The sequence below is a fragment of the Miscanthus floridulus genome, chromosome 2 (assembly GCF_019320115.1).
Source record: "Miscanthus floridulus cultivar M001 chromosome 2, ASM1932011v1, whole genome shotgun sequence".
Lineage (NCBI taxonomy): Eukaryota > Viridiplantae > Streptophyta > Magnoliopsida > Poales > Poaceae > Miscanthus > Miscanthus floridulus.
In genome coordinates, this window is record NC_089581.1 from 123,651,213 (window position 1) to 123,660,301 (window position 9,089).

The window sequence follows — 9,089 nt, forward strand, 5'->3', positions numbered from 1 at the left end:
ATACAACTGATAGGCATGTTTTCAACACTTGAAATTCATGAGTAGATTTAATCTATTATTTAACTATAGGAAAACTTGTTTAAACTATAACTTATTCATTCTAACTCTGAAATAGTCCGTTCAAGTTGCATTAGATTCGTAGCGATGAGATTTACGCATTAGTAATAGTGTTTACTATATTGTATTTCTAAAATGACATGGTTTAAACCATATCTTGATTAATGATTATGCAACTGGATTTTGTACATAAAATATGATTTGTTTTACTTTTGTTTTATAATTTAAATCTAAAATTGACTTAATTCAATCCATATTGTTTATAAAATATCTTTTGTATATGAATTCATATAGTTAACATAAATGAAGCCTATAGTTTCTTTTCTATGTATTAAGCAAATCTCTCGGTAGTTGTAACTTTTCAACTGTAGCTCCGATTAGCGTGCCTCTCGTGACTGTGTGTTCGTAGCGATATGTAGAATCGTATTTCAGTCTCTTTCACTTATTTTTCTATGATTGGTGTACTATTCTGATATAGATGCAATTGTATGCTATGGATGTTTGTGTGGTGTTCTACGATTACATCCAGTCGGTGAGATACACGTGGTGATCTAAGAAGAAGGACATCGAAGAATAAAGCTTACCGAAGGATTGGTGTGTAAGGCAAGTATAGCATGGGACATCCTTGTTACCTATTTACAATTAATCACTTAATTCATATTGCATGTGTCTCCCTTGTTGCCATTAAGGATATCCTAGATGTTTGATAACTTTTACCTTGATACCTTTGGGATATTGCATGGATAGTTTTTGCTAGTGCTTAATCAAAACCATGATCTTGTAACTTAACTAATGGTATATGCAATAAACATTAAAACATGACTTTTTAGCAACATGGAAATAGGGGTTGGAGTGTTTATGTGCTTTAGATTCCTCTCCCTAAGGACTTATCTGTAAGCGATCATCTGGGACTTACAATACAGCTGTGAGGGCCATATGGCTCTAGCTTTAGCTTAGTATGAGGATCTTTTCTAGCTTGTTAGTGGTTACCTTTAAGGCATAGGGTATGTTTCCTTTGCTGCTAGGAAGTGTGTACCATGCTGCGATGCCCACGCGTGCCACTCCTAGAGATGGGCCACATACGCCTAGTGACCCTAACTTGTTAGACGAATCCTTTGAAAGGCTTCATAGTGAACCCTGCCGATCTTCCTTGGAAGTGGGTCAAGAGATTAGCTACCTCGGGCAAAAGGGTGAATCATGACTCATAGTGAACGTGTACAACCTCTACAGAGTGTAAAACTATTATAACAGTCGTGCTCACTAATGCAGTAAGTTTGTGCAAAAAATAACATCTTGCCTTGTAGAACCCAAAATATGTTATTAATATTTTGATCTACCATACATAATTTTTATTTAACAACAACAAGCCTTGTCTTTTGCAAACTCTACCATGCAGTGAGTCACACATTTCTTGCAATCACATGACCCATCCGCATGCTACTCGTTAGCAGTAAGAAGAGAGGGTTAGGGTTCTAGGGTTAGGAAATCCACTCACCAGTGGGTGTAGAATAGGGTTTAGGGGAGGACGGCCATGACACGGTGGTGGCGGTTGTCATTCTTCTCCTTCATGCCAAGTCGAGCTCATGGGCCTTATCCATACCTACCATACGTCATCGATGGTCGACATGCTCCATATGCCAGAAGTAGCAGAGGCGCTGAACCGGTCCCTGACGTCGTGCAGCCTAACCCCACTCTTGGCCGCACCTCTAGCTCACCGAGGCCATGATGCGGGTACTAGTCATTCAGGTCAGCAAAGTCCTTCACCGAACGATCATCATGAATGTAGGTTGACTGATTCCTTTGACAATGCATGTGAACTAGCATCTTGGAGTAGCGCTCAATAGGAGGAAAAAGAAACCATTACCATTGATCATTTCTTTGAAACTCTATTATCATAGAGAGGATTTGGTATTACTATTTTCCTATGTTATACCATAGTTTGGCAATGGATTAATCCTCAGACATGTTTAGTTCACCTGCAGAACTAATGGAAATTAACCATCGATGCGGATGTTTTTGTTTTAACTGTTTGTGGCATTCGTCGTTTGTTTTTCCATTGAGAGCTGTGTACATAGCCTATGGGGGGGGTTGGTGATGAGGATACATGTGCCACTAGAATCTCATGAAAAAAATCCACACGCTATTAGAAGTAGACACTACAGTAATCCACTTTTACTTTTCTTAGTAGGAAGCGAGGACATTTTGAATTTTAGACTGAATGTTGTATACACTATGGCATCTTATGCCTCTACCACTTAATATTCCAACCTTTTCCCCCATTAGTGACCACTAATCTAGTAAGTTTGTGCAAAAAATTAACATCTTGCCTTGTAGCACCCAAAACATGTTATTAATATTTTGATCTACCATACATAATTTTTATCTAACAACAACGATGCCATGTCTATCGCAAACTCTATCACATGGTGATTCACACATTTCTTGCACTCGCATGACCCAACTGTGCACTACTCACTAGGAGTAAGAAGAGAGGTTTGTGTTTTAGGGTTAGGGAATCCACTCATCGGTGGTTGTAGAATAGGGTTTGGGTGAGGGCGGCCATGACACGGTGGTGGTGACTGGCGAGATGGCAACTACGCCTTCTTCTCCTTCATGCCAAGTCAAGATTATGGGCCTCGTCCACACCTACCAGACATTGTCCATGGTCGACTTGATCCATTAGTTGTAGGCGCTCTAGCTGGACATAGTGGTGGTGCTAAACCGGTCCCCGATGATCGCATCGTCGTGTAGCCTTGTCCTAACCCCCGACCCATGCCTCTAGCACACCAAGGCCTTGACGTAGGCTCTAGTCATTCAGACCGGCAAAGTCCTTCACAAGTGGTCATCATGAATGCAGGTTCACTAATTCCATTGACAATGCATGCGAACAAGCATCTTGGAATAGCGCTAGCTATAAGAGGGAGAAGAAACCATTACCATTGATTCATTTTTTCAAAACTCTATTGTCATAGAGAGGATTCAGTGTTACTGTTTCTCTATTTTGTAATGTTATTTGGCCATGGATTAATCTTGAGAGACATGCTTTGGTTCATCGACCAAACTAATGGGAATTGACCATCGATGCGGGTGTTTTTATTTTAACTGTTTGGGCTCTTCATCGATTGTTTTTCCATAGAGAGCTATGCCCGTGGTGAGCAGTGGGAGGGGGCGATGATGATACACGCGTCGGTGGAATCTCTCCCAAAAAAATCCACACGCCATCTATAATAGACGTTGTAGTAACCCACTTTTACTCTCCTTAGTAGGAAGAAAGGATATTTTGAATTTTGGACTAAGTGTTGTATACATTATGGCATCTTATGCCTCTACCACTTAATATTCCAGCATTTTCTCATCAATAACCACTAATGTAGTAAGTTTGTGCAAAAAATTAACATCTTGCCTCGTAGAACCCAAAATATGTTACTAATACTTTGATCTACCTTACATAGTTTTATATAACAACAACGATGCCATGTCTTTCACAAACTCTATCACATGGTGAGTCATGCGTTTCTTGCAATCATGCAATCCATCCACGCGCTACTCGTTAGGAGTAAGAAGAGAGGGTTAGGGTTCTAGGGTTAGGGAATTCACTCACTAGTGGGTGTAGAATAGGGTTTAGGGGCGGCCATGACACGATGGTGGCGGCTATCAAGACGGTAGCCATGCCTTCTTCTCCTTCACACCAAGTCAAGCTCATGGGCCTCATCCACACCTACCAGACACCATCCATGATCGACATGCTCCATCAGTTGTAGGCGCTCCAGCTGGAGGTAGCGGAGGCATTAAATCGGCCCCCGACGATCACATCATCGCGTAGCCTGATCCCAACACCTAGCCCTGCCTCTAGCTCACCGAGGATGTGATGTAGGCTTTAGTCATTCTGGTCAGCAAAGACCTTCACCGGGCGGTCATCGTGAATGCAAGTTCACTGATTCCATTGACAATGCATGCGAACTAGCATCTTGGAGTAGGGCAAGCTAGGAGGAAGAAGAAACCATTACCATTGATCATTTCTTTGCAACTCTATTGTCATAGAGAGGATTTGGTATTACTGTTCCTGTGTTGTACCATTGTTTGGCCATGGATTAGTCATGAGAGACATGCTTTAGTTCATCTACCGAACTAATGGGAATTGACCATCGATGCGGGTGTTTTTGTTTTAACTGTTTGTGCTATTGGTCAATTGTTTTTCCATGGAGAGCTGTGTACATAGCATGTGGGGGTGATGAGGATACATGCATCGATGGAATCTCTCATGAAAAAAATCCACACGCCATCAGAAGTAGACACTGCAGTAATCCACTTTTACTTTTCTTAGTAGGAAGCAAGAACATTTTTATTTTTGGATTGAATGTTGTATACACTATGTCATCTTATTCCTCTACCACTTAATATTCCAACCTTTTTCCCCCAACAATGACCACTAATCCAGTAAGTTTATGCAAAAAATTAACATCTTGCCTTGTAGAACAAAACATGTTATTGATATTTTGATCTACCATATAAAATTTTTTATCTAAGAACAACAATGACATGTATATCGCAAACTCTATCATGTGATGTGTCACATGTTTCTTGCACTCACATAACCCATCCGCGTGCTACTCGCTAGGAGTAAGAAGAGAGGGTTTGGGTTTTAGGTTTAGGGAATCTAGTCATCGGTGTCTGTAGAATAGGGTTTGGGTGAGGACGGGTGGTGGCGGATGGTGAGACGATAATCGTGCCTTCTTCTCCTTCATGCCAAGTCAAGCTCATGTGCCTCATCTACACCTACCAGACGCCATCCATGGTCAACTTGCTCCATCGGTTGTAGGTGCTCTAGCTAGACATGGCAGAGGCACTGAACCGATCCCCGACGATCACGTCATCACATAGCCCGGCCCCAATGCCTGCCCCTGCCTCCAGCACGCTGAGGTCCTAACATGGGCTTTGGTCATTCAGACCAGCAAAGTCCTTCATCGAGTGGTCATCATGAATGTAGGTTCACTGATTCCATTGACAATGGATGTGAACAAGCATCTTGGAGTAGCGCTAGATATAAAAGGGAGAAGAAATATTTACCATTTTGATTCATTTGTTTGAAACTCTATTGTTGTAGAGAGGATTCGGTATTTTTTTCTATTTTGTACCATTATTTGGCCATGGATTAATCCTAAGAGACATGCTTTGGTTTATCTACTGAATTAATGGGAATTGACCATCGATGCAGGTATTTTTGTTCTAATTGTTTGTGCTGTCCATCGATTGTTTTTCCATGGAGAGCTGTGCCCATGGTGTGTTGGGGGGCGATGAGGATACACATGTCGATAGAATCTCTTGCGAAAACAATCCACACGCCGTCAGAAATAGATGCCATAGTAATGCAATTTTACTTTTCTTAGTAGGAAGCAAGGATATTTTGATTTTTTGAACTGAATGTTGTATACATTATGGAATATTATGCCTCTAACACTTAATATTGCAATCTTTTCCCCCATCAATGTCCACTAATCTAGTAAGTTTATGCAAAAAATTAACATCTTTCCTAGATAGAACTCAAAACATGTTATTAATATTTTGATCTACCATACATAGTTTTCATCTAACAACAACGATGCCATATCTATCGCAAACTCTATTATGCAATGGGTCACGTGTTCGTGCACTCACACAATCCATCTGCACTCTACTTGTCGGGAGGAAGAAGAGAGGGTTTGGGTTCTAGCGTTAGGGAATCCACTCACCAATAGTTGTAGATGAGGTTTTAGGGGCAGTGGTGGTAGCGAGCGGATGGTGGTCGGGTGGGGTAGCAGGGGTGCTGCCCGCCAAGGCGGTGGGAGATGGCAGTTGGGCGGGCCTAGTGGTGGGGGCATCGCGATGCTAGTGATTAGGGAAGGGTAGGCTCGAGGGGTGGGGCAGGAGGCTATTGGTGCGACGAGGCAACGAGAGCCGCCACCCATAGGTGGCAGAAGTCAGGGGTGGGGTAGGATGAGAACGACACCGGCGAGGTCGCGCACTCCTTAAACGCGCAACCCGTCGCATGTTAACTTCACCCCATGTTTATTGTCATCATTATAGTGAATATAGTATACCTACGTACCAATTGTAGAAGAGTAAACAAACCTTGTGGTGCGGTGCGCGTGTGATGCACTACGTGATTTACACGCCGCAATGACTCATCATGCGAAGACCATCGTAGGTGGTGGACTCAGGACTAGTGGTGGAGGCTATAACACCCTAAGTGTTAAGCATGCATTTGGCATTGGCATTGCATGAGCACAAGCATCATTGATCATTCATGAGCATGAGCATCTTAAATGTTATCTCTATGATTGCTTATATCACATGTGTTGTTACTAAATGCTTTACATATGCTAGGGTTTACATGTAAGAAATGTATAAAATGTTTGTGGGACCTTAGGAGTACCTTAAACATGTTTATAATGTCATATGGAACAACTTTGGTATTCATGACTTGGACCCATTTGGCCTCTAAGTCATGGTTATAGTGTAAGTTATCATTTTCAAGTTGCATGTTTGACATAAGTTCAACTATAGCATAGAATGTTTGCATGGTAGTGCACCCTTAAGCAAAGCTGTAGTACTTGACTAGAGCAATAACTTTTATTTTTGGGTCAAGACCTAATTCGGTACCTAGCATGCTCAAAAATAGCTCTCAAGTAGCCTAGAAATGTTGTTGCTACACTTAGAAATTTTAGTTAAGTGTTAATTGCGATTTTAGTTTTAATGTACCTATGTTTGACATGCTGTAGTTTGTAAACTAGGCCAATCTAAAATGAACTCATGTAAGCAATATTGTAGATCATATGTAGCTCTACAACTTTTGTTAATAGAGATTTTGCTAAGAACGAACGGATTTGGAGTTAGATGGTCGCTAAGTTGCTTCGTTAGTCACATCATCAGGGCCTGATGGCCATGGACGCCGTGCCATCAGTGGCCGACTAGGGTAGGCCAGGTGTGCCATGTGGTGGCCATACGCTGGTGTTGGCCCAGCCGGGTAGGCCAACGTGGAAAGGTAAGCCAAGTGCCTCTACTACACGCTCCATTTCACTCTCGCGCCTCGCTCTTCTCTTGCCCATGCCTAAGCAAAACGTAGCACCATGCCGCCACACCATCATCGTCACTTCGCCATGCCCGCTCGCTACCATCGCCACACCATTCACCAATCGATCACGCCAATAGCTCTGCCATTATCACCTCTTCCACCCCGACCCGCTTGCCCCTCTTGTCGAGCCAGGGTAAGGGCGTGTTTTGCTTCACCGCCACTACGCCATCACCAGAGCACCGCTGCACTTGTGGCTTGCCATGACCTGACCATTCCATTGCCCTGTAGGCATCCATCTCCTTTGGTCTAGTACCCCGCTAGTGTCTAGTAGCTTAGGCCGAATCGAGGGTTAACGCTACTGCGTGTCGGTGCTAGAATGGTTCGCCACTCCACACGCGTCCACCATTACCACTGTGGCACCAGAGCTCGCCGTGCCGAGCAGGCCCATCGCCTCCCACCTCTTTCATGAGCCTTAGGTTAGGTAAGCCTTGACCTAGCGTATGGCATGACAGAAACCCGCCTCTCGCCGCCATCTTGCCAGAACAGTGGGAGCACCGTCGTTCTCCATGCACCGCCGCATGGGCATGCACACGGTTAGAGCTCACCGCCACCTCACCAGAACCCTAACCACCCTAGATAGCTTCGCTAGGAGTCCATCAAGCCATAGTGTACCTCACTAGAGCATGAGGTGGCCAGAGAACACCGATGTACTGCGGCGCTACCTCCGTCATCAGCCATCGCCACTAATGAGGGTGCTCTAGTGCACCACCGGTCCAACGAAGGGTACTACTGGGTATGGGGGGTCACGGGGAGCACATAGGTGTCATCATCATCGTCGGTGATCTTGCTGCCGGTGAGATGTCGCTGGCCAGAGCACCTCCCCTGCTCTAGAGTCGCTGATGTCTAGGTCCCCCTAACCAGCGGGCCCCATCTATCAGTTAGTGTAGTAATTGATTTTCTAAATTGTTTTCACAGATTTGAATGCTTGTTTCAAAAATTCATATCTCAAGTTTGGAGTGTCCAATTTTGGTGAACCAAATTTTGATGGATTCCTAATGAAGTGTAGTATTTTATAAAAATATGAAATGCATTGTTTCAAGTATTTTTCAAGGTGAATAAAATGTAGCTAGATAAGTGCTTTTAAATTGTTTTCAATCTTGTAAAATACATAACTTGAGCTAGGGAAGTGATAAAATTGTGATTCCAAGTTTCGTAATCTTGTGTTGACATGCTCTAGCTAGGAAAAATACTAAACTTGTAGTAAACTTGATTGGAGTAAGGTCTTTCTATTTATCTTTTAATAAATGGTGGTTTTGAGGAAATTCATAAGGATAAAAATAAGTAACATATTGCCATGCAAATTTTAAATCGTAACTGTAATTACAAGTGGATAGAGAAGAGTTATGCACCTACTTAGTAAATAGGAAATTAACGTTGTTACCATTTAAGTAACTTAACATCATTGTCATAGCATAATGTACATTCCCATGTCACATCATCCATGATCCTTCTTATGCATTCATGAAACTTACTTATGCATATGCATACAATAGGTGTAGCCAAGGAGATCATGTTGGTGGAACTCGATGCCGATCCACAAGAGGAGAGCTAAGAGGTGCAGCACCAGGAGATTCCTAGAGAAGGAGAGCCTGAAGCTGATCATCTTCCTGAGTGCCCAGATCATCAGCCTGCCACATTCGTGAAAGGCCAGCCTCAGAGCATTATAAGTCTCCCTATTTTATTAATGTCACCTAAGTTACTCATATTGATGCATTACATGATAGGAGTTGTTTGGGAACACTTACTGCATATTACCTTTCCTTGTCCAGAAATATCTACCCTAAATCCTATTTAAGTCTAGGAATGCTCCTTATGCTTAACTATGCTTAGACTGGTAGAAGTCGGGTGATTTTCTATCACCTGCAAGCCATAGTCAGTAACTTGATCATGGTTGGCTATATTATGCTATCGTAGAACATAA